Source organism: Natator depressus, chromosome 2 (genome assembly GCF_965152275.1).
Source record: "Natator depressus isolate rNatDep1 chromosome 2, rNatDep2.hap1, whole genome shotgun sequence".
NCBI classification, from domain to species: domain Eukaryota; kingdom Metazoa; phylum Chordata; order Testudines; family Cheloniidae; genus Natator; species Natator depressus.
The window spans coordinates 181,593,955-181,619,880 of NC_134235.1; the positions used below are offsets into that span (position 1 = coordinate 181,593,955).

A 25,926-nucleotide genomic window follows, 5' to 3' on the forward strand; every position below is an offset into this window, starting at 1 on the left:
GGCCTCCAGGAGGTGTCCCACAATGCTCATCATGACCGTTCTTGTCAGGAGTTTGAACTCCACTGCTGTGAAGTTACACAGATATGCACTCCTCCCCTGTGTAAAGGTCAGGGAATTTTTGAAATTCCTCTTCCTGTTTGCTTGGCCTGGACAGTTCACACACCATCTTCCCAACTGACCATGCTGGCTTTCTGCCGCAGACACACTTCAGCGTGGAGTACAGCAGAACTGTTGGATCTGTGGGGAGAGGAGGCTTCGCTCCAGCCTTAGGAACTTTGATACTTACAGGTGAATTGCTAGTGGCATGCAGGAGAAGGGGCATGAAAAGAACACGCAGCAGTGTCGTACTAAGATCAAGGAGCTGAGGCAGGCATACCACAAAGCAAAGGAGGCCAACCGTCGCTCTGGTGCGGCACTGAAGACATGCCATCCTTTGCAGTGACCCCACCTCCACTGTCAAGAGCCCCATGGATACTTCAAGGGGATTGGAGGCAGCAGCCAGCAGAGTCAACCCTGAGGACAAAGTGTTAGACGAGGGAGTGGAGTTGGAGGAGGATATGAACACACGACAGGGTCGTCTTGTGGTGCAGTGTGTCAGGACCTCTTTTTGACTCCAAAGGGGTCTAACCACTCCGACTCTGGTGCACATGAAGCAGGGGACACAAGCTCTGGTAAGCACACATTTTGCTTTGATACTGCATAGTGAGAAGAGATTGAGCTGTCATGTACTTTGTTATATGGTAGAAGAGGGATAAGGAACAGAAATTAAAAACAGAGCCAATGCAGCTATTCAGTGGGGGCCCAGTGGAACAGTTTGTTAATGTACACCGGGATGTCTTGGGAATCCTCCATAGAGAACTCTAAGAAACTTTCCTGTAGGTATTCTGCAATCCTCTGCTGCAGGTTCCTTGGCAGAACTGCCTTGTTTATTCCCCGCTGTAGGAAACTTTGCTGCACCAACCAGGATTATTTCTTCAGGGACCAGAGTGGCACACTGGCAAGCAGCATATGGAGCTGGACTGAAGCCACATGCATGCAGGAGATGTACCCTTCCATTCTGCGTTATCCTCAGGAGTGAGATATTGGGTTCAACTACCCCAGCTGTGGAAAAAGATTCCAATATTCAGAATAATGTCTCTAGGCGCTTGTAGGAACCCCCTTTGCAAACCACCCAGACGCTTTGTCCCTTCTTGCCCATTTCCCCTTCTCACCCACTCCCCCAGTGAACTCACCATATTTGGGACTCATGCTGACTCTTACCATTTTTCATTTCCCGGACTGCATTTCTCACCATCTCCTCTTATCTTATGTTCAGGCACCACATTAGGATTACAAATTGGCAACTCCACCCTAAAGGGATTTACCTCATTTAAGAGACTCTCAAAGTATTGTTTCCATCTCTCCTTCACTTGTTTAGGTGTTACCAGCAGTCTCCCTGATCATCATTTATATTTCCATACTTCTCTTTGCGTCTCATTTTTGCAATGCTATGTATCTTTTTGCCAGCCAACTGTGTGTTGTTTAAAAGCTTGGCATACTAATTCTCTAGGGCACTCTTCAGCCTCCTTCACTGCCTGCCTGGCAGCTCACTTTGCTTCTTTGTATTTGTTTACACTTGTTTACAGTCTCAGTATATAAGCAAGCTGATGTTTAACAAGGTTCTTAAATACGTAGACTGATTTCACTTGGAATACTCTCATAAAGTTGGTTTTACTCCTGGAAAAAAAAAATCTCTCTTAACATAATCATTGGTCAAATAAACTAAAAATCAAGCTGTTTTGGGCATCAAAGGTAAACCATGATGAAACTTTCCTGGATAGAAGTGGAAGAGAAGAAAAATGTCAGACTTTTGAGAGGGCAATGAACTATATTATGTATGAATGCGTCGGCAAAACCTCTATGCTTGAAATACCTGCCATTACATTGGTAGGACAGACATTTTTATCCTTCTACCATTTCCATTATTATTTCTTAAGCACCTTTACAAGACACAACGGTCCTGATCCAAAGCCCATTGAAACCATTACGCTTTGGATAAGGCAAAGGCCAGACAACACAGAAAAGACAGGACATACTGGAGAGCCTAGAGGAAGGAATAACCTGGAGGTTGTTTGTTACATTGCTTTGACTGGTTCAGAAACATTGCTCATTTCAATAATGTTTGCTTCCCAAATTAATAATTTCCATTGGGTGTGGAAATGCTTTACTTTCTTTTTTTTTAAATCTCCTTGCATATTTCATCAAGTTTAATTATTCTTAAAGTTCCATAACAGAGATCCCAAGGGTATTACCTGTTACATATTTCAGAATAGGGCTACACCACAAAACTCACTGTAACTTCTCTATGTAGCATAAGCAACTAGATAAAGAGGTTGTTTTGTATTATTTATTGTGGTATGATAGTGTGTTCTGTACAATTGGCTTTTGGTGATTGAAAATATTAAGTAAATAAATAAAGATTCTTTGCATTGATTGGGCCTAATTTTCAAAACATAATTTGTATGTGTGTGCAATCAACTTTGAACACTCAATCACTTGGACACATAATTTCTGTACACTAACGCTTTTGCACACAAATGAAAAAAATGTACACACACAAACCCATGTTATGTGGACAAATGAAGCACAAATGGATTTTACATATAAAAATGCTATGACATGTATGTGCAAGTTATAGTATATGCTCCCTAGGACAGGGGCCATCTTTTGTTACACGTTATGTTCAGCATAATGAGAACCTGACTGGGGCCTCTAGCAACTTCTGTAATGCAAATAAAAATACTTACGAGTGCAAATATTGTGCATGCATAAATGAAGGCTAGGCTAAGGTTTCTGAAAATTTTACCTTTAAAATAGTGCTTTTCAATCCAAGGATCTCAAAGCATTTTGTCAAAAGATAATTAATCAATCCTCACAATACCCCAGTGAAGTATGCAATTTATATCTGTTTTAAACCAGGGTAAACTGAGGGAAAAGAGATTATGTGACTTGTAACAGCAGGTTAGAGGCAGTGTAAGAAATAGAACACAGAAACCTAGAATGTGGTATAGACTTGTAGTGCAAAACTATGTAATGTCAGAATGTCTTCCCCAAAATCAAACAAATGCTAGCAACCTCCTGCAGACTTTTATAACCAGGTAAAGTGCCTTCAGGAGGACTATGGTAATAAGCACTGCACCCAGTAGCAAGTGTTTTCAGGATGGGTCTCTAAATTATTTCTGATGGCATACAAACAGAACAAGAATTATGAAAACAAACAACTGCTAAATCTGTTACCAATGGCTGACTGGAAACATTGCAACATATCAAAAAATGCTTGCAACATAGAAAAATATGCAACATGAAAGCCAAGACGGTATTTTTAAACAATTCCCATAATCTACAAATCTTTATGGAACAAAGTACATTTGAAATATTGAATACATGGGATCTAAAAATAATTTTTATTTTCTGTTAAGTTAAATCTTGGTAAAGTCCTAATAACAAGTTCTTCAGATGTCTGCCCTAAAATACTTATTAATAAAGAGTATAATAAATTATACAAGGGGAATCACATTAATTTCAGATTGGATACATTGTTAGGACAATTTATAGATCCCTACAGAATATATTGTTGCATCTTGCAGACAGTGGTATTGTAATCTATTTAAAAGAATAATAAAGGTATGCCAATATATCCATATTTGTGCTTTACCAGCTTCTTTCTTGGACAGTCACAGAGATAAATTAATCCCTGTTATAACTCCATTGACGTCAATGGAGTTAGTTCAGGGATGAATTTGGCCCATGAATTTCCAAAAAATTCTCTTACTTACATTTTATGTGGAAAACACTGACAACCAATCAATCATAAGTGATTTCTTAGCACAATCATGGAGGTTTCAGCTTAGCTGCTAACCTGCTCAGGAAACAGATCCAGCAGAAGCTATTCCTTACTTGTCTGGCACATGTCTAAAGAATATGTGGTTGTACGAGGATGGCCTTTTATTGGGAAATTGTAGACAATTTACATGAGTAAGGCCTCTTCTGAAATACAACAAATATACAGTATGTAAAAATATAATGAACCCTTAAAATGTATACCTGAAAGGGCCTGATACTGTAACTTCTCTGCAGGCAAAATCATGATCCCGTGAAGCCAATTAGCAAAACTACATTGATTTCGATGAAACCAGCATTTGGCTCTATGTGTGGAACTCTCATAGAAGTTCATGGACACTATGCATATGGTGATGCAGAACCAGATCCTTTTCTGCAGTACTCCTTCGTAGGCAGTCATTTCCCATTTTATATTTATGCAATTGATTATTGCTTCCCAAGTGGAGAACTTTGCATTTGTCCTCATTGAATTTCATCCTATTCATTTCAGACCATTTCTCCAGTTTGTCAAGCTCATTTTGAAGTATAATCCTGTCCTTCGAAGTGCTTGCAGCCCCTCTCAGCTTGGTGTTATCTGCAAACTTTAGAGAGTACACTTATATAACATTATCCAAATCATTTATGAAGATATTGAAAAGAATCAGACCTTAGACAGATCCCTGCAGGACCCCACTTGATATGCCCTTCTAGCTTGCCTATGAACTATTGATAACTACTCTAAGTTTGCTTTTCCAACCAGTTGTGCACCCACTTTTAGTAGGTTCATATAGGCTATATTTTCCTAATTTGATTAAGAAAAGATCATGTGAGAGAGCACCAAAAGCTTTATTAAAGTTGAGATATATCACATCTACTGGTTCCTCCCTATCCACAAAACTTATTACCCTGTCAAAGAAGGATATTAAGTTGGTTTGACATTATTTGTTCTTGATAAATCCATGCTGACTATTACTTATCACCTTATTATATTCTAAGTGTTTACAAATTGATTGTTTGATGATTTTCTCCATTATATTTTTGGGTACCACAGTTAAGCTGACTGGTTTATCGTCTACCATTACCAGCACTAGTTAATATCATGACTATGCAAAACTCCTGAGATCCATTCACTGGAGACCCCATCTTGTATCATTTCTGGCAGTATTACCGTTGACTTCAGTAGGATCAGGACTGGGGCCAAACATAGTAATTTCCTTACTATACTACATATTAATGTATACTTTGATTTTATGTGATAGGAAAACAATTAATTTTATGCCCTGTTCTATAAATCCTTAAGAGATGGCAAACAGAATGATTTTATTTGATGGAGGAAAAAGTACTGTATTTCATTGAAATTACATCATCATTTACAAAACATTACTTTTTATGGAGTTCCGCCTTATCTACCCTTTATGATGTATTCACCATGATTTTATACAATTGTTCAGGGATAATCCACTGTGATCCCTTTTCTGCATTCCTGACATTCATTGATGCAATACAAGAGTACAGGGTGGGACTGCAGGAGTGGGGACAATGGGGAAAGAAGGTGAAAGGGTCACAGAGCTTTATAACTTTCTCAAGAGGACCATATATGTACCTTTATCAACTAGAAAGATAGCCCTGATTTTACATGATTCCTGTCATCCTTTTCCAGATGTTCACCAACTCCAAGCTTGCAGAATTAGCTTGGGGTACCTGAGAATTTGGGGACATCAGAATACTAGTTTAACATAATTTAAATGAAAGCACCACATTAAGCAACTTTAAGGAACATTGAAATGCAAAATTGCCCTGCATTTAAAAAAAATTCACAAAGTTTCCAAAAACTAGATTCTAGGTGTTCACCAAAAGCTGTATGTAATAATTTACATGAGCATTAACTGTATCTGTCATGCAAACATCTGTTTGTATACACAAATCAGAGAGGTGCCCATCTACCCAGTTTCTACATGTAAAGCACCATTTGTGTAGACAAATGAAGTAGTTACACATACAAATAATTGTACACATAACATTTGTGGATGGACATTTAAATCAAGGTTTTAAAAACAGGAATAAATAAATTAGGCTCCTAAATCCATATTGAGGCACCTAAGTAGCCTGAATTTCAGAACTGCTGAATACCCAGGAGCTTCCATTGATTTTACCACAGTGGAAGACTCTGCTTAACATCTTAGATAGCTTTATACAAATGCAAGGAGAATGGGAAATAAACAGGAAGAACTGGAAGTCTTAGTACACAGAGTAGATTATGACTTAATTGGCATCACTCAGACTTGATGGGATAAATCTCATGACTGAAATATTGGTATAGAGGAGTATAGCTTGTTCAAGAAGGACAGGCAGGGGAAAAGGCAGATGGTGTTGCATTATTCATCATCAAGAATATATTTCCTTGTTTTGAGGTCCAGAAGGAGGTGAGAGGCAGATCAGATGAAAGTCTCCGGGTGAAGATAAAGGGGGGAAAAAACAGGGGTGACATCATGGTAGGGGAGTCCAATAGACCATCAAATTGGGAGGAGAAGGTGGATGATCCTTTTCTAGAACAAATAACAGAAATATCCAAATCACAATTACTGGTAGTAATGGGGGACTTTAACTACCCAGACATCTGTTGGAAATGTAACATGGCAAAACACAAAATCTATAATAAGTTCTTGGAATATATTGAGGACAACGTCTTGTCTCAGAAGGTGGAGCAAGTAATGGGGGGGGTCAGCCATTTTAGGCTTGATTCTGTCTAACGGAGAAGAATTGGTTGTGACTCTGAGGCCTGGTATACAGTACGCGATTATATTGAAATTAGCCATGTTATATCGAATTAAAACTAAATCAGTCCACACAACCAACTCGGTTTTGTCGACTTTTAGGTCTCTTAAAACCGATTTCTGTACTCCACCTTGGCAAGGGGAGTAGCACTAAAATCGACATCGCTGTTCCATATTTGAGGTACTGTGGATGCAATTCAACGGTATTGGCTTCCAGGAGCTATCCTAGAATGGTCCATGGTGACCGCTCTGCACAACACTTTCAACTCAGATGCACTAGCCAGGTAGTCAGGAAAAGCCCCGGGAACTTTTGAATTTCATTTCCTGTTTGGCCAGCATGGTGACCTGATTAGCACAGGTGACCATGCAGAGCTCACCAGTGCAGGTGACCATGCAGTCCCAGAAGCGCGAACGAGCTCCAGCATGGACCAAGCGGGAGGTACTGGATCTCATTGCTGTTTGGGGAGAAGAATCTGTTCAGGCAGAACTCCATTCCAAAAAAAGGAACGCAAACATATTTGTGAAAATCTCCCGGGGCATGATGGACAGAGGCTATACCAGGGACACACAGCCATGCCATGTGAAAATCAAGGAGCTCAGGCAAGCCTACCAAAAGACTAGAGAGGCAAACAGGCGCTCCGGGTCACAGCCCCATACATGCTGCTTCTACGATGAGCTGCATGCAATTCTCAGGGGGATGCCACCGCTAGCCCACCACTGTCCATGGACACCTGCAAGGGGGGACTCTCACGGAGTGGGGAGGATGACTTTTTGGAGGAGGAAGAGGAGGAGGAGGACGACACTGCACAGGCAGTAAGCAGTGAATCCGTTCTCCCCGGCAGCCAGGAACTGTTCATCAACCTGGAGCGAATACCCTCCACCCCCTCCCAAGGTGGGCTCCGGGACCATGACGCTGGAGAAGGCACTTCTGGTGAGGGTACCTTTGTAAATACGATACATGGTTTAAAAGAAAGTGTGTTTACGGATTCATTTGCCCTGAAGACTTGGGATGCATTCATGTCCAGTACAGCTACAGGAAAAGTCTGTTTGCGTTTGGCTTAAAGGGTCAGAGCTCTGCAGTGCGGGGAAACCTGTCCACGCTGACCTGTTGGTGTTTGGCCTAAAGGGCACGGGGTGGTGTGTGTGTGTGAAACGATCATCCCAGAGAGACGGCAGGCCCTCCTTTTAAATGGCCAACCCACCAGGCATTGCTTCGAATGGGAAAGGAGGGTGCCGCAGTTTGAAAGCATGGCAATGAATGTGGAAGAAGCAGAACCCCGCGTGCCCCTCGGGTTTACCATGGCTGCCTGCAAGCTGAATGCTGTTGCCCAGCCGCGTGTGATGCAGTCACACCAAACTGGCAGGCACTCAGTATAAAAGGCAAAATGCGACCTTGTACAGAAATAACATGTGCTGTGTACTATGAATTGCTTGTTTCACTGAGAAACAGTCTCCCCTTTGTTCTCTAAAATGTATCTTTTAAACTTCTGCCCTCCCTTTTTCTCCTCCCACAGGTGCAAATGTTTCAACGCCCCCCATCAACTCCGTCCCAGAGGCTGGCCCAGATTAGAAGGCAGGAAAAATGCACTTGGGATGACATGTTTGCTGAGCTCATGCAGTCCTCCTGCACTGATAGAGCCCAGCTGAATGCGTGAAGAGAAACCATGGCAGAGTCCCGGCAAACAATCAATGACCGTGATGAGAGGAAGGAGGTGCGCGATGAGAGCAGGCAGGATGCCATGCTCAAGCTGATGGGGGAGCAAACTGACGTGCTCCGCTGTCTGGTGGATCTTATGAGGGAAAGGCAGCAAGAACACAGACAGCCACTGCAGCCCCCGTATAATGGCCTTCCCTCCTCCCCAGGTTCAATAGCCTCCTCACCCAGACGCCCAAGAACTCGTGGGGGGAGAGGCTTCGGGGACCCACCCACTCCACCCCAGAGGATTGCCAAAGCAGCAGAAGGCTGGCATATCCTAAATTTTGATTTGTAGTGTGGCCTTGTCCTTCCCTCCTCCCCCCCCACCCCACCTGGGCTACCTTGTGATTTATCTCCCTGTGTTTTTAATCAACTAATAAAGAATGCATGGTTTTGAAATAATTTATTTTTTCCTGTAAATTGGCTTACAGGCAATTAGAGTCAAGAAAGGGGGCGGGTAACATCAAGGAGAAACAAACAGAACTGTCACACCGTAGCCTGGGCAGTCATGAAACTGGTTTTCAAAGCTTCTCTGATGCGCAGCGCACCCTGCTGTGCTCTTCTAATCGCACTGGTGTCTGGCTGTGCGAAATTGGCCACCAGATGATTTGCCTCAACCTTCCACCCCTCCATAAATGTCTGTTCCTTACTCTCACAGATATTGTGGAGCACACAGTAAGCAGCAATTACAATTGGAATACTGTTTTTGCTGAGATCTAACCTAGTCAGTAAACTACGCTAGTGCGCTTTTAAACAGCCAAATGCACATTCTACCACCATTCTGCACTTGCTCAGCCTATAGTTGAACTGCTCCTTACTACTGTCCAGGCTGCCTGTGTACTGCTTCATGAGCCATGGCATTAAGGGGTAGGCTGGGTCCCCGAGGATAACTATAGGCATTTCAACATCCCCAACAGTAATTTTCTGGTCTGGGAAGTAAGTTCCTTCCTGCAGCTGTTCAAACAGACCAGAGTTCCTGAAGACACAAGTGTCATGCATGGAGCCCGTTCAGCTCACCGCTGCAGTTGTGACCATTGTAAATACCTCACACATTATCCAGCAGTATGTGCAAAACCTGCAAAGCCGGGCGAGGAAGCAACGACAGCGCGATTATGATAGTGATAAGGACATGGACACAGACATTCCTAGAAGCATGGCATGTGGTGATTGGGTCATCATGGTGGCGTTGGGCTAGGTTCATGCCGTGGAACGCCAATTCTGGGCCCAGGAAACAAGCACAGACTGGTGGGACCGTATAGTGTTGCAGGTCTGGGATGATTCCCAGTGGCTGCGAAACTTTTGCATGCGTAAGGCCACTTTCATGAAACTTTGTGACTCGCTGTCCCCTGCCCTGAAGTACAAAGATACCAAAATGAGAGCAGCCCTCACAGCTGAGAAGCGACTGGCGATAGCCCTCTGGAAGCTTGCAATGCCCGACAGCTTCTGGTCAGTTGCGAATCAATTTGGGGTGGGCAAATCTACTGTGGGGGCTGCTGTGATCCAAGTAGCCAATGCAATCATTGACCAGCTGCTATCAAGGGTAGTGACTATGGGAAATGTGCAGGCCATTGTGGATGGCTTTGCTGAGATGGGGTTCCCTAACTGTGGTGGGGTGATAGACGGAACGCATATCCCTATCTTGGCACTGGACCACCTTGGCAGCCAGTACGTAAACCGCAAGGGGTACCTTTTCAATGGTGCTGCAAGCACTGGTGGATCACAAGGGACATTTCACCGACATCAACGTGGGATGGCCGGGAAAGGTGCATTGCCGTGCTATGGCGACTGCACGGGTAATCCACGAAAAAAGGTGTGAAACAAAGGAGAGCAGGAGAGCAGAGTTGCCACAGAAGTGGCGGCGTACCGTTTACGATGGCTTTCAGGCCTTCTGTACGAGTTGCAGGACAGCAGAGTTTTGCAGACCTACTGCAGCGTCTGCTGCAGGAAAGCGGGAGAGCAGAGTGGCAGCGGAAGCGGTGGTGTACAGTTGACAATGGCAGAAAAAAGGCGCAAAACGATTGTCTGCCGTAGCTTGCACGGAGGGAGGAGTGACCGACGACATGCACCCAGAAACACCCGCGAGACTGTTTTTGCCCCATCATGGATTGGGAGCTTAACCCAGAATTCCAATGGGCGGTGGAGACTGTGGGAACTGTGGGATAGCTTCCCACAGTGCACCGCTCCAAGAGTCGATGCTAGCCTTGGTACTGTGGATGCACTCCGCCAACTTCACGCACTTAGTGGGGACACACACAATCGACTGAATAAAATCTCTTCCGAAAAATCAACTTACATAAATTCAATATAATTTCGTACTGTAGATGTACCCTGAGAGTAGAAGGCAATTGGAGTGAAAGTGACCATGAAATGATAGATTTCATGATTCTATGCAAAGGAAGGAGAGAGAACAGCAGAATAAGAACAATGGACTTCAAAAACACAGATTTACAAACTCAGAGAACTAGTAGGTAAGGTCCCATAGGAAGAAAATCTAAGGGAAATAGGAGTTCAGGAGAGCTAGGAGTTTCTCAGAGACAATATTAAAGGCTATCTTTATGTAAAGGATAGATAGAAAGAATACTAAGAGGCCAATAGTTCTCCATCAGGAGCTCTTTAGTGACCTGAAAATCAAAAAGAAATCCTACAAAAAAATGGAAACACAGAAAAGAATAGTGCAAACATATAGGAACAAAATCAGAAAGGCTAAGGCACAAAATGAGTTATACCTAGCAAAGGACAAAAGGCAATAAGAAGAGGTTCTATAAATACATTAGCAGACAAAAAAAGATGAAGGAAAGTGTAAGTACACTACTTAGTGCGGAAGAAGAGCTAATAATGGATGACATCAAAAAGGCTGAGGTGTTTAATGCTTATTTTGCTTCAGTCTTCACTAAATGGGTTAATCGTGATCAGATTCTTAACACAATTAATATTAACAAGGGGAAAGAAACACAAAACAGAATAGGAAAGAACAAGTTAAAGAATATTTAGATAAGTTAGGTTGATTTAATTTTGTAGTGTAGACTTGCCCTTAGGGTGAATTTTGTCAGGCCCTACCAATTTGAATACACCTAAGTTACGTTGACATACAGCCACCTCAGTTACTGAATCAGTTTTACACATCCACACTATGCTTCTTGTGTTGGTGGTGCATGTCCACACCAGAAGCACTTGCACCAAGTTAACTGCCAGTGTGGAGCATTGTGGGATGGTTTCTGAAAGGCAGCAACAATCAATGTAAGCAACACAGTATTTACATTGACACTGCGTCGACCTAACTACATCAACTTAAATGCTATGCCTCTCAGGGCAGTGGAGTTAAGTCGGTGTCGTGGGCAAGTTACATTAGTGGGAGTTACATTTTAGTTTAGATGCTTACAGAGCTAGATCAATGTAAGCTGCTTTATATTGACCTAAGGGTATGTCTACACTACGAAATTAGGTTGAATTTATAGAAGTCGATTTTTAGGAAGCGATTTTATACAGTCGATTGTGTGTGTCCCCACTAAGCGCATCAAGTCGGCGGAGTGCGTCCACAGTACTGTGGCTAGCATCGACTTTCGGAGCATTGCCCTGTGGATAGCTATCCCACAGTTCCCGCAGTCTCCGCTGCCCATTGGAATTCTGGCATGAGCTCCCAATGCCTGATGGGGCAAAAACATTGCTGCGGGTGGTTTTGGGTATGTCGTCCGTCGCCCCTCCCTCTGTGAAAGCAACAGCAGACAATCATTTTGTGCCTTTTCTCCCGTGCAGATACCATATTGCTGTCAGCAGACGGTGCAGTAGGACTGCTAACCGTCATCATCCACCGCTTCTGCTGCAACTCTGCTCTCCTGCTCCCATGAATCCACCTTGCACGTCCTCTCGTCGTTCTGTATAAATATCTATTTTCGTGGCATCCGTCGTCATCCACCGCTTCCGCTGCAACTCTACTCTCCTGCTCTCCTGCAGATGACATACCACGGCAAGCATGGAGCCTGCTCAGCTCATCGCTGCTGTTGTGAGCATTGTAAACACCTCGCACATTATCCTGCAGTATGTGCAGAACCTGCAAAAGCAGGCGAGGAGGCAATGACAGCGCGATCACAATAGTGATCAGGACATGGACATAGACTTCTCTCAAAGCACGGGCCTTGGCAATTTGGACATCATGGTGGTAATGGGGCAGGTTCATGCCATGGAACGCCAATTCTGGGCCCGGGAAACAAGCACAGACTGGTGGGACCGTATAGTGTTGCGGGTCTGGGATGATTCCCAGTGGATGCGATACTTTTGCATGCATAAGGGCACTTTCATGGAACTTTGTGCCTTGCTTTCCCCTGCCCTGAAGTGCAAGAATACCAAGATGAGAGCAGCCCTCACAGTTCAGAAGCAGGTGGCGATAGCCCTCTGGAAGCTTGCAATGCCAGACAGCTACCAGTCAGCGGGGAATCAATTTGGAGTTGGCAAATCTACTGTGGGGGCTGCTGTGATCCAAGTAGCCAACGCAATCACTGAGCTGCTGCTATCAGGGGTAGTGACTCTGGGAAATGTGCAGGTCATACTAGATGGCTTTGCTGCAATGGGGTTCCCTAACTGCGGTGGGGCGATAGACGGAACGCATATCCCTATCTTGGCACCGGACCACCTTGGAAGCCAGTACGTAAACCGCAAGGGGTACCTTTTCAATGGTGCTGCAAACACTGGTGGATCACAAGGGACGTTTCACCGACATCAACGTGGGATGGCCAGGAAAGGTGCATGACACTTGTGTCTTCAGGAACTCTGGTCTGTTTGAACAGCTGCAGGAAAATTTCCCAGACCAGAAAATTACCGTTGGGGATGTTAAAATGCCTATAGTTATCCTCGGGAACCCAGCCTACCCCTTAATGCCATGGCTCTTGAAGCAGTACACAGGCAGCCTGGACAGTAGTAAGGAGCAATTCAACTATAGGCTGAGCAAGTGCAGAATGGTGGTAGAATGTGCATTTGGAGGTTTAAAAGCACACTGGCGCAGTTTACTGACTAGGTTAGATCTCAGCGAAACCAATATTCCCATTGTTATTGCTGCTTGCTGTGTGCTCCACAATATCTGTGAGAGTAAGGGGGAGACATTTATGGCAGGGTGGGAGGTTGAGGCAAATTGCCTGATGGCAGATTATGCACAGCCAGACACCAGGGCGATTAGAAGAGCACAGGAGGGCGCGGTACGCATCAGAGAAGCTTTGAAAACCAGTTTCATGACTGGCCAGGCTATGATGTGACAGTTCTGTTTGTTTCTCCTTGATGAAAACCCACCCCCTTTGTTGACTCTACTTCCCTGTAAGCCAACCAACCTCCCCCTTTCAATCACTGCTTTCAGAGGCAATAAAGTCATTATTGTTTCAAAATCATGCATTCTTTATTATTTCATCACACAAATAGGGGAAAAACTTGCAAGGTAGCCCAGGAGGGGTGCATGAGGAGGGAAGCACCGGGTGGGGTGGTGGATGCAGGGAGGAGGGAAGGACAACGCCACACTACAGTTCAAAGCTTATTGAATACCAGCCTTCTGTTGCTTGAGCAATCCTCTGGGGTGGAGTGGCTGGGTGCCCGTAGCCTCCCACCGCGTTCTTGGGTGTCTGGGTGAAGAGGATATGGAACTTGGGGAGGAGGACAGGCATTATACGGGGGCTGCAGCGGCGGTCTGTGCTCCTGCTGCTTTTCCTGCAGCTCCACCAGACGCCAGAGCATGTCAGTTTGCTCCCCCATTAGGCTCAGCACTGCATCCTTCCTCCTCTCAGCATGTTCCTCCCTCCTTTCATCGCGTTCATTTAATGCTTTCCTGGACTCTGCCATTGTTTGCCTCCATGCATTCTGCTGAGCTCTTTCAGTGCGGGAGGACTGCATGAGCTATGAGAACATGTCATCACAAGTGCATTTTTTTCGTCTTCTAATCTGCACTAGCCTCTGGGACGGAGATGATAGTGGGAGCATAGAAACATTTGCAGCTGCGGAAGGAAAAAAAGGGAGAGTAGTATTTAAAAAGATACATTTTGGAGAACAAAGGGAAGACTATTTCACACTGAATCAAACGATTCACATTACATAGCACATGTGCTTCACCCCCTCCCCTCCACTGCGTGGCTAGTGTCAGGGAAGATCCCTCTCAGCCAAACGCGAACAGCTCAGCATGAACGGGCCTCCCCCACTGCATGGCAAAGGCTTTTAGAGTACCTCAAGGAGAGCTTCATGGAGCTGTCCCTGGAGGATTTCCGCTCCATCCCCAGACACGTTAACAGACTTTTCTAGTAGCTATACTGGCCACAAAAGCATCCCAAGTCTTCAGGGCAAATTAATCATTAAACATTCTTGCTTTTAAACCCAGTATTCTATTTACAAAGGTACACTCACCAGAGGTGCCTTCTCCGGCTTCATGGTCAAGGAGCCCGCCTTGGAAGGGTTGGGAGGGTATTGGCTCCAGGGTGATGAACAGTTCCTGGCTGCTGGGGAGAAGGGATTCTCCGCTTGCCTGCTGTGCGCTATCCTCAACGTCCTCCTCCTCATTTTCCTCATCCACAAAATCCTCATCTCTGTTGCGTGAGACTCTCCCCTTGCAGGTGTCCATGGACAGTGGTGGGGTAGTGGTAGAGGCCCCCCCTAGAATGGCATGCAGCTCATCATAGAAGCGGCATGTATGGGGCTCTGACCCGGAGCAACTGTTTGCATCCTTTGTTTTTTGGTAGGCTTGCCTCAGCTCCTTAACTTTCACACGGCACTGCTGTGTGTTCCTGTTGTAGCCTCTGTCCACCATGCCCTTGGAGATTTTGGCAAATATATTGGCATTTCATCTTTTGGAACGGAGTTCTGCCTGCATGGATTCTTCTCCCCATACAGCAATCAGATCCAGTACCTCCTGTTTGGTCCATGCTGGAGCTCTTTTGTGATTCTGGGACTCCATGGTCACCTGTGCTGATGAGCTCTGCATGGTCACCTGTGCTGATCAGCTCGCCATGCTGGCCAAACAGGAAATGAAATTCAAAAGTTCCTGGGGCTTTTCCTGTCTACCTGGCCAGTGCATCTGAGTTGAGAGTGCTGTCCAGAGTGGTCACAATGAAGCACTCTGGGATAGCTCCCAGAGGTCAATACCATCGAATTGCATCTACACTACCCCAAATTTGACCCAGCAAGGTAGATTTTAACGCTAAACCCCTCGCCGGGGAGGAGTACAGAAATCGATTTTAAGAGCCCTTTAAGTCGACAAAACAGGCTTGGTCATGTGGATGGGTGCAGGGTTAAATCGACTTAACACTGCTAAATTCGACCTAAACTCGTAGTGTAGACCAGGGCTAATTCTGTAGCATAGACCAGGCTTAGGATATGTAAGGAACTAGCTGATCCATTCTTGGAATTGTTAGTGATTATCTCTGAAGCTCATGGAGGATGGGTGAGGGTCCAGAGGACTGGAAAAGGGTAAACACAGAACCTGTCTTTAAAAAGTGGAACAAAGAGAACTTGGGGAATTATAGACCAGTTAGCCTAACTTCAATACCTGGAAAGATACTGGAACAAAATATTAATCAATCAATTTGTAAGCACCTTGAAAATAATAGGGTTATAAGTAATAGTCAACATGGATTTTTCAAGAATAAATCATGCCAAACCAACCTTATTCCCTTCTTTGATAGGGCTATTGGCCTAATGGGTGGTGGGGAGCTATTGACTTGATATATCTAGATTTTAGTAAGGCTTTCGACACAATCCCACAGGACAATTTCATAAGCAAACTAAGGAAATATAGTCTAGATCAGTGGTCCCCAAACTTTTTACCTCATGACCTCCTTACCCCACTCCATACCCCTCTACTCCCAGCCCCTGAGCTGGGGTTAGGAACCAGGCCACGGTTGTGGCTGGAGCCATGGCTGGGAGCTGGGCCACAATTGGGGCCAGGGGCTGAGGCTGGAGCTGTGGCTGGGCTGGGAGCCAGAGCCACAGCTGGGAACAGGGCTAGGGCTGGGGCTGCGGCTGGGCTGGGCTGCAGTTGGGGCCCAAGACTGGGGGCAGAGCTGGAGCTGTGGCTATGACCAGGAGTGAAGGCACAGCCGGGCCAGCAGGCAGGGCCACAGCCAGGTACGGAGCTGTGGCCAGGCCGGGAGCCAGGGGATGAGGCAGGGGCCGCAGCTTGGGGTGGGGCAAGGAGTGGAGCAGGAGGAGAGCTAGGGGATAGAGCAGGACTGGATGGTGTCCTCTTTCCCCTTGGGGGCTAGCCTGGGCCTTGCCACACGCTCCTGAATGTTCCTCCATTACCCACTAGGGGGCATGCCCCACAGTTTGGAAACCACTGGTCTAGATAAAACTACCATAAGGTGGATTGAAAGCCCATATTCAAAAAGTAGTTAATGGTTTTCATTCAAACTGGGAGGACATATCTAGGGCGTCTCCCAGGGAGTCTGTCCTGGGTCCAGTACTATTCAACATTTTCATTAATGACTTTTACAATGGAGTGGAAGTATGCTTATAAAATTTGTGGAGGATACCAATTTGTAGGTTGCAAACACTTCGGAGGACAGGATTCAAAATAACCTTGACAAATTGGTCTAAAACTAACAAGATGAAATTCAATCAAGACAAGTGCAAAGCATTACACTTAAGAAGGAAAATAAATCAAATGCACAAATATAAAATGGGGGATAGCTGGTTAGGCTGTAGTAGTGTGTCATGGGCCAGCCCCTCTTCTTCTGGGCCTGATTGCCCTCACAAATAAGTCCAGGGGGACTTCAGCTCTGTGCAACACCTGTGTCCTTTATTCTTTAAGCTTTTTCCCACCACCAGCGTCTAACTATATACAATCCTTATATGTTTCTCACCTACCACAGGCTGGGTCAGTAACCAACTCGAGGACTTCCACTTGCTTTTGCTTTTTCCCTCCCCCTCCTTCCCAGCCTTTGTAGCTCCTGGCCTATCAGGCTGGCAGGTGTTGCATCGTCCCTTGTCTGTTGGGTAATGGCGTAGTGTGACGTGAAGGTGTGGATGGAAGACCATGTTGCTGCCTTGCCTATGTCCTGGATAGGGACCTGCACCAGGAATGCTGTAGATGAGACCTGCATTCTCATGGAGTATGCCATAAGCAGAGGGGCTGGAATTTTTGCCAAGTTGTAGCAAGTCCTGATACAGGATGTGATCCATGATGAAATGCACTGGGATGAGATCGGGAGCCTCCTCATCCTTTCTGCAATTGCAATAAAGAGCTGTGGTGACTTACGAAATGGCTTTGTGTGCCCAATGTAGAATGCTAGGGCACGCCTAACATCCAGGGAATGGAACATGCATTCTGTTATTGGCATGGGGCTTAGGGAAGAACACAGGTAAAACTATGTCTTGGTTCACATGAAACTGGGAGACTACCTTTGGCAGAAATGCAGGGTGAGGGCGTAGCTGCACCTTGTCTTTATAAAAGACCGTATAGCGGGGCTTGGAAGTCAGCACTCTGAGCTCGAATACCCTTCTGGCCGAGGTTATGGCCACCAGAAAGACCACCTTCCAGGAAAGGTAGGAAAGAGGGCAGATTGCCATGGGCTCAAAAGGGGGCCCCATGAGTGCAGACAGGACCAGGTTGAGATCCCACTGGGGAACGGGCCGTTGTACCTGGGGATAAAGTCTGTCCAAGCCCTTGAGAAACCTGCCCACCATGGGATTACCGAAGACTGACCTACCTGCTGCCCCTGGGTGAAAGGCCGAAATGGCAGCCAGGTGTACCCTGAGAGATGATATTGCCAGCCCCTACCTAAGGTATAACAGGTAGTCCAAAATAAGGAGAATTGGCACTAGCTGCAGTTCGGTTCCCCTCTGCAGAGACCAGATGGAAAAACGCTTCCACTTTGCCAGGTACATGGCATGAGTGGAGGGTTTCCTACTTCCCAATAGGACCTCTCTCACTGGGTCTGAACACTGAAGCTCAAGAGGGGTCAGCCATCGAGTTTCCACGCCATGAGGAGGAGGGACTCCAGATTGGGGTGTTGCAGACGGCCATGGTCCTGTGTGATTAGGGTCGGGCACACAGGAAGTGCTACTGGTCTCTCCACTGAGAGGTTCATCAACATGGTGAACCAGTGCTGGCAGGGCCACGCTGGTGCTATGAGGATCAAGGAAGCCCTGTCCCAGCGAGTCTTGAAGAGGACTTTGTGTATGAGAGGGAAGGGCGGGAACGTGTACAATGGGTGACTGGTCCATGAAAGCTGAAAGGCGTCCGTGATGGAGCCTGGGCTGTGGTTCAGGAAAGAGCAGAATCGCTAGCACTTCCTGTTGCTCTGTGTGGAGAACAGGTCTATGTAGGGAGAGCCCCACCTCTGGAAAATCGAGTGCACTATGTCTGGCCTGAGGGACCATTCATGACCATAAAACGAGCAGCTGAGACGATCGGCTAGCTCGTTTTGGGCTCCTGGAAGATGCGATGCCTCTAGGTGTATCGAGTGGGCAATGCAAAAATCCCACAGCTCGAGGGCTTCCTGGTACAGGGGAAAGGAGCGAGCACCACCCTGTTTGTTTATATAGAACATCGCTGCAGTGTTATCCGTCAGTAGCACCGACACACATGTATAGGTGCCAACTTTTTCCTGCGCCGGTGGATGCTTGCTTCCTGCCCTGCCCCCCGGCCCTGCCCCGACTCCACCCCCCGCCCCACCCCCTCCTGCCCCTGCCCCGCCCCCATTCAACCCCTTCCCCAAAGTCCCCACCCCAACTCCTCCCCTTCCCTGCCCCTTTTGGACTCCTTCCCCAAATCTCTGCCCCGGCCCAGCCTCCTCCCCCTCCTCCCCCTTCCCTCCCAGCACTTGCCGCTGCTAAACAGCTGTTTCATGACGCAAGCGCTGGGAGCTAGGGGGAAAAGCGGGATATGGTGCATTCAGGGGAGGAGGCAGAGGTGAGCTGGGGGGCGGGGGGCAAGCTGCCGGTGTGTGCAGAGCACCCACCAATTTTCCCGTGGGTGCTCCAACCGTGGAGCACCCACGGAGTTGGCGCCTATGCACACATGCACCCTGCAGGAGGGCCTGGAATGCTTGCCAGGCCAGACGAACTGCCCTCAGCTCCCTTACGTTGATATGCAGCAATAGTTCTGTGTGGGACCATAGGCCTTGGGTTCTGATATTGCCCAGATGCGCTCCCCAACCGAGAGCCGAGGCATCCGTGACTAGGGATAACGTAGGTTGGGGTTTGGCAAAGGGTATTCCCGCACAGACAACTTGCAGTTGCAGCCACCAAAGGAGAGACTCGAGGATGGGAGGGGGGAGTGTAACTATCATGTCCAGTGGGTCCCTACCCAGCCTGTGTACCCGTGCCAACCACGCCTGGAGGGGCCGAAGGCATAACCTGGCATGCTGGACCATGTATGTGCAGGCTGCCATACGCCCCAATAGTTTCATGCAATTTCTGGCCACGGTTGTGGGAAATCGGCGAAGGTTTTCGATAATGTCCATGAGTGCTTGGAAGCGCAGCTCGGGCAGGAATGCCCTGGCCTGCGTGGAGTCCAAGAGAGCCCCTATGAATTCTATTCTCTGCATTGGGGCCAGTGTGGATTTGGGCACATTCAATGTGAGGCCTAGCTTGCAGAATGTGGCCCAGGCCAGGGACACATGCTCTGAGGCCCATGCTTGTGACTCGGCCTTGATGAGCCACTCCTCTAGGTACGAGACTACTTGCAACTGACGTTTGCGGAGGAAGGCTGCCACAACCACCATATACTTAGTGAATACCTGGGGGGCCACCGACAGCCCAAACGGGAGCACCCTGAACTGATACTGCTGGCCACTGACCACGAATCTCTGGAATCGTCTGTGGGCCGGGATAATGGATATATGGAAGTATGCATCTTTCAAGTCGAGGGCGGCATACCAGTCCCCTGGATCCAGGGAAGGAATGATGGCGGCCAGAGAGATCATGCAAAACTTCACTTTCCTTATGAATGTGTTGAGGTCTTGCAGATCCAGGATAGGCCGGAGCCCACCCTTGACCTTGGGGATGAGGAAATAGTGGGAGTAGAACCCCTTGCCCCTGAACTCCTGAGGAACCTCCTCTATTGCCCCTAGAGTGAGAAGTGATTGCACCTCCTGCAAGAAGAGTTGTTCATGAGAAGGGTCCCTGAAGAGGGACGGGGAGGGGGGTGGGAGGGAACAGAATTGGATAGAATATCCCACCCCTACCGTGCTGATGACCCAGTGATCTGATGTGATCTGGGACCAAGCATGGTAGAAGTGGGAGAGTTGATTCACAAAGGGAGGATAAGGATCTGAGACTGAAACTGATGCTCCATCCTCAGGCGCATCTTCAAAAGTTTGGCTTCGGGACAGGGGGTTGTTTGGCTGAATCCTGGCCTTGGCCTGAGGAGGATTGTGGCGGGCGCCTCCTATTATTTTTGTCCCACCTCTTTGACGAGTCTTGCCTAGGAGGCCCAGAATAGGAGCAGGGTAGAAGCAGGACGGGGGCTGAGGCTTAAAAAGCTTTCTTTGAGGTGCAGGAGTGTGGATCCCCAAAGACTTCAAAGTTGCCCGCGAGTCCTTAAGGCTGTGCAGGCGAGAGTCTGTATTTTGGGCGAACAGGCCCGCACAGTCAAAGGGGAGGTCCTGGACTGTGTTCTGGACCTCAGATGGTATCCCAGAGACCTGGAGCCACGCACTGCACCTCATTGTGATAGCAGTGGCCATGGTCCGAGCCGCCCAGTCCGCCACGTCTAACGCGGCCTGGAGGGAGGTTCTGGAGACCACCCTCCCCTCCTCAAGGAGTGCACTAAACTCCTTGCGCAAGTCAGCAAGGAGCTTGCCAGCAAGCTCCAAGAGTTGAAAGCATAGTGGCTGAGTACCGCTTTCTGGTTGGCCACTCGAAGCTGGAGCCCCCGAGTAGAGTAGACCTTTCTGCCGAAAAGGTCCAGCTTCTTAGCGTACCGTGACTTAGGCGCGGGACCTGGCTGTCCTTGCCGCTCTTTGTGATTTGCCGCATCGACCACCAGAGTCCCCAGTTGGGGGTGGGTGAAAAGGTGTTTGTACCCTTTCTGCGGCACAAAATAGAGTCTTTCCACCCCTTTAGCGGTGGGCGGTATAGAGGTCGGAGTTAGTGATGTTTTGGATTGTTCTTATTAGGGGCAAGACCATCCTAGAAGGACCCCCCGGGGCAAGGACCCACCATTAGGTCAGACTCCTCCATGACCTCTTCTGGCTGGAGATTGAGGTTTAGGGCCACCCTCCTAAGAAGGTCCTGGTGTCCCTTGGTGTTCATCACTGGTAGGGTGGTGGTGGTGCCTGCCACCGCCTCGTCTGGCGAGGAGGAGGAGGAGGCTGGTGGGACAGGGTCTTCCTGCCCTTCTGGATCTCTGGAGGCTGGATCAGGTACCTCGGAGCCTCCCATGACTGGAGGTGGCTCTAGTGTCACTGATGGCCCTGGTTTAGGTGCTGCACCTGAGCGTGATAGCCCAGAGTCCCTGTCTCGTGCAGGGTCCTCAAAAGCCCTGGGAGTGTGGCAAGCCAGCGACGTTGCTGAGGGCGGGACACGTGGTGCAGATGCCACTGATGCCAGCCTGGAGCCCTGACCCTGAGCCTGATGGTAGGCCCAAGGGGTCCAAAAGGACCATTTGACTGGGCCCTGCCACTGGGGCAGCCAGGCAACTGCTGGTGCCAATGGTTCCACCGGTCTGCGATGCCAGGACCGGTGCCAGGACCAGGAGTGGTAGTGGCTGCGTCAAGAGACAGAAGATTCGGTGTCTGACTCGGACGAGTAGTCTGTGCCTGACCACAGGGCAGCGGAGCCTGACAGTGCAGGGAAGCAGTACTAGGGAGATGGTGAGCGGCGTCATAACATCATAGGCTTGCCACAATGATGAAACAGAGGTGCCGCAAAGGGTGGCGGAGCCACATGCAGTGCCGGGACAGACGCTGCAGCTGGTATTGCTGCCAGTGCCTGGGCTTGCGGTGCTGGGGCCTGCACCTGCGGGGCCAGGACGGAGCCGTGATGGCAATGAGGTCCCGTGCTGCCTCGTAGATATCTGGCATGGAGGGAAGGTCGAGCTCTTCCTCCAAATCCTCCCGAGCTGGGGAGTCCACCAGCACCAGACTCAACGGGCCTCCTGTTGGGGTCGGAGTCAACGGTGCCGGGTCTTGAGGCCCAGACCGTGGGTGTCCCGCCAGAGGACGCACCCTGTTGGAGTCCCCTCATGGCTTCTTGACAGGGGAACGTCCCCTGTCTGCCTTCTTTTTCTTATGCGGCACCGTGGAATGTGAGCGGTGCCACCTGGTGGCACTGGCCTTACGAGTCGGGGAGCAGCACTGGTGCTCCTTGGAGGAGTCCTTCCTCGGTGCCAGGGTGCTGCGCACTGATGATGCTGGTGCCGCTTCCCGTGCCGGCTGTGGGTGGAGGGCCGACTCCATCAGGAGGAGCTTCAAATGATAGTCCTGCTCTCTCTTAGTTCTGGGTCTGAAGCTCCTGCAAATTGGGCACTTATCTGTCTGATGGCCCTCTCCTAAACACTTGAGACAGACAGCGTGTGGATCGCCTGTGGGCACAGGTTTTGCACACCTCTTGCACACCTTAAATCCCTGCGACCGAGGCATGCCCCGATGCCTGGGGAAACTAGGGCATGGGGGAAGCCCCCCAAAGTAAGTCCAACTAGCCACAAACTACTATATAACGAACTAACAACTATGTAGAATGAAGAACAACAACAAGGAAGAAAAGGGAACCACTAGGTAGGCGCTTGTGAATGCAAGAGACTGAACTGCTCCAATGACCATCACTGGCGGTAAGAAGGAACTGAGCAGGTGGCAGGTCGGCAGGTACCTATATACACTGCCATAAAGGTGCCGCTCCAGGGGTCTCCACAGCTGACCTGATGGGTACCACTAGGGGAAAAACCTTCCAACGATCATGCACATGGCGCATGCCTACCTATTGGAACCTACTGGAATGCACATGAGCAATCACTCGAAGAAGAACTTATGCTGCTCAGGAGTGTGAAAAAAACACCCTCCCAAGCGACATAAATTACACCGACACAAGCGCCGGTGTGGACAGCACTATGCTGATGGAAAATGCTCTCCCACCAACATAGCTACCACCACTCGTTGGGGTATTTTAATTATGTCGACAGGAGAGCTCTCTCCCGTTGGCATAGAGTGGTTACATGGGAGATCTTACAGAGAGGCAGCTGCATCGATACAGCTGTGCCACTGTAAACTCTCTAGTGTAACACTGAGATAAATCCCAAGAAGCAGATTAGGTTGGAGAGAATCAGAGCCATAATTTGAGTCCCAGGTGTGCACAAAATCATGTTATATAAACCAGGTGATTTTGTAAAGTGCTAATTTGTGGCGGGGGAGCTGTATCTCAAGAACCACTTATTCAAATGACCACACATTTGAACTATTAATCCTACCCCACATCCCATAAGACACAGTAAATTTCAAGACAAATAAAGCATGTGGTTTGTAGAACACTTAGAACTAGGGTGACCAGATAGCATGTGTGAAAAATCAGGACAGGGTGGGGGGATTAAGAGGCGCCTATATAAGACAAAGCCCATAATATCGGGACTGTCCCTATAAAATAGGGACATCTGGTCACCCTACTTAGAACAGTTGTCTTTTAAACAGTAAGTGAATCTTAATCTTAACTATAGCCAACTGCCACTCTGCTATAATGACAGGTTTCAGCGTAGCAGCCGTGTTAGTCTGTATCCACAAAAAGAAAAGGAGTACTTGTGGCACCTTGACAATGCATGCATCCGATGAAGTGAGCCGTAGCTCATGAAAGCTTATGCTCAAATAAATTTGTTAGTCTCTAAGGTGCCACAAGTACTCCTTTTCTTTCTGCTATAATACAGGCCCGGTTCCTAGTGCTCTGTGCAGCACTAGAGGGCAGCATTAACTCTGCTAATGAGAAGTAAAGGATTCCTTAAAGCAAACCACTACACCTGAAAGAACATTTGTTACTCTAGTTTCATTGCCCATGCTGAGTGAAATGCAAAAAAGAAATCAACGGGGGAAAATAAATTAGATTTTTAAAAAACTTTCAGTTTTCATAATTTAAGGATTTATTATAAAAGCGCAAAATAGTGTTCTTATTAATACCTTTCTTCAAAAGATTTCAAAACAATTTACAAATATCAAGCCTCCTCATCACATCCCACTGAGGCAGGCAAGGGTCTGTGCACTCTGTGGCACAATGAGACCGTTTGGCCCCCTGATTATTACAGGTCGAGCCCGACTGGGCAGAGGGTGGAGGCGGGTGGCTCGGGAGGTGCTTGTAGCCTTTGGCTCATTTATGGGGCTGGTCCTGCCAAGGCTGACTCCCTTGGCCCCGTGGCTGCTGCAGCTTGAACCGCTTACGCACCAGGGCTGGGACGCAGAGACCCAGGGTTTTTAGGGTGGTGCCAGAGTCCATGAGGCCATGCAATTTGCTATCTGTTTTTTCTGCAAATAGGGCCCAGCCGTCGAAGGGCAGGTCCTGCAATGACTGCTGAGCCTCGGTAGACAACCCAGAGAGAGCAGCCAAGAGGCTCGCCACATGGAGATAGCGGAAGCCATGGTGCGGACAGCAGCATTCACAGCATCTGACGCCGCCTGAAGGGCCGCCCTGGCCAAGGTCATGCCCTCATTGAGGATCGCTCTGAACTACTTCTTGGAAGACTCAGGGAGCGCCCCTTCGAACTTGGCCATGGCTTCACTGACATATTGAAGTCATATTGGCCAAGGAGGGATTCGTGGTTGGCCACTCTCAGCTGAAGGCTGGAAGACGAATAAACCTTTCATCCAAAAAGATCCATCCTCCTCAAGTCTTTATTTTTGGGGTGGCCCCAGGTTGTCCCTGCCTCTCCTTGTGGTTAACTGCCTCAGCTACAAGGGAATTGGGGGCTGGGTGGGAGTATAAGTTCTCATGCCCTTTGGTTGGCACGAAGTACTTGCATTCGGCCCTTTTAGAGATGGGGCCAAGGAAGAGGGGGGTCTGCCACAGGGCATTAGTGATCTTAGAAACCCCTTCATGAAGGGGTAGAGCCACCCTGGCAGGAGCCGAGGAGCAGAGGACATCGAACAGAGTCAGGGAGCATGCACTATGATTCGGTTAACTCCCCTTCATAGGAAAAGCTAGAGAGCAAGAGGCTGCTGCAGGAAGGTCCAGCAAGGAAGGAACACAAAGAAACAAAATGTCAGGTGTTTGGGGAGGCATATATCACAAATTCTTAGAAAAATCACAGATTCCACAAGCGGGGCATTGCAGAGTCCACAGAGCCCTGATTGGGGCAGCTCACAGCTGTGGGGCTGTTGTTCCAGGCTGTGTGCAGACTTTGGTGAGCATCACTGCACTGGTTACGCTTTGTTTGCATTTTCAAAGTTCTGTATGCAACCAAAAGGACTAAAACTATTATTTAAAAAAATGAAAACTGAGATGCTGGAGCACAATTCTGGTGCATGAGGTGAACTCCCTGGCAAATGCAACAGAATCCATGAGGTTCTAAGGTGAGTAGTATTATATTCATAGAATCATAGAATCATAGAATATCAGGGTTGGAAGGGACCTCAGGAGGTCATCTAGTCCAACCCCCTGCTCAAAGCAGGACCAATCCCCAACTAAATCATCCCAGCCAGGGCTTTGTCAAGCCTGACC

General features: G+C 47.8%; 1 long non-coding RNA gene and 1 pseudogene across 1 annotated transcript in view; one reads left to right on the forward strand and one right to left on the reverse strand.

Moving 5' to 3' along the window:
• Window positions 1–998: 998 nt before the first annotated feature.
• The window catches only part of LOC141981634 (uncharacterized), a 38,969-nt gene continuing 14,041 nt past the window's right edge, over window positions 999–25,926 (reverse strand). Inside the window, exon 4 of the long non-coding RNA XR_012637869.1 lies at window positions 999–1,101. This is a non-coding gene — a long non-coding RNA (uncharacterized LOC141981634). The remainder of the gene's footprint in view (window positions 1,102–25,926) is intronic.
• LOC141983491 (zinc finger and SCAN domain-containing protein 29-like) lies at window positions 6,997–7,694 on the forward strand (annotated as a pseudogene).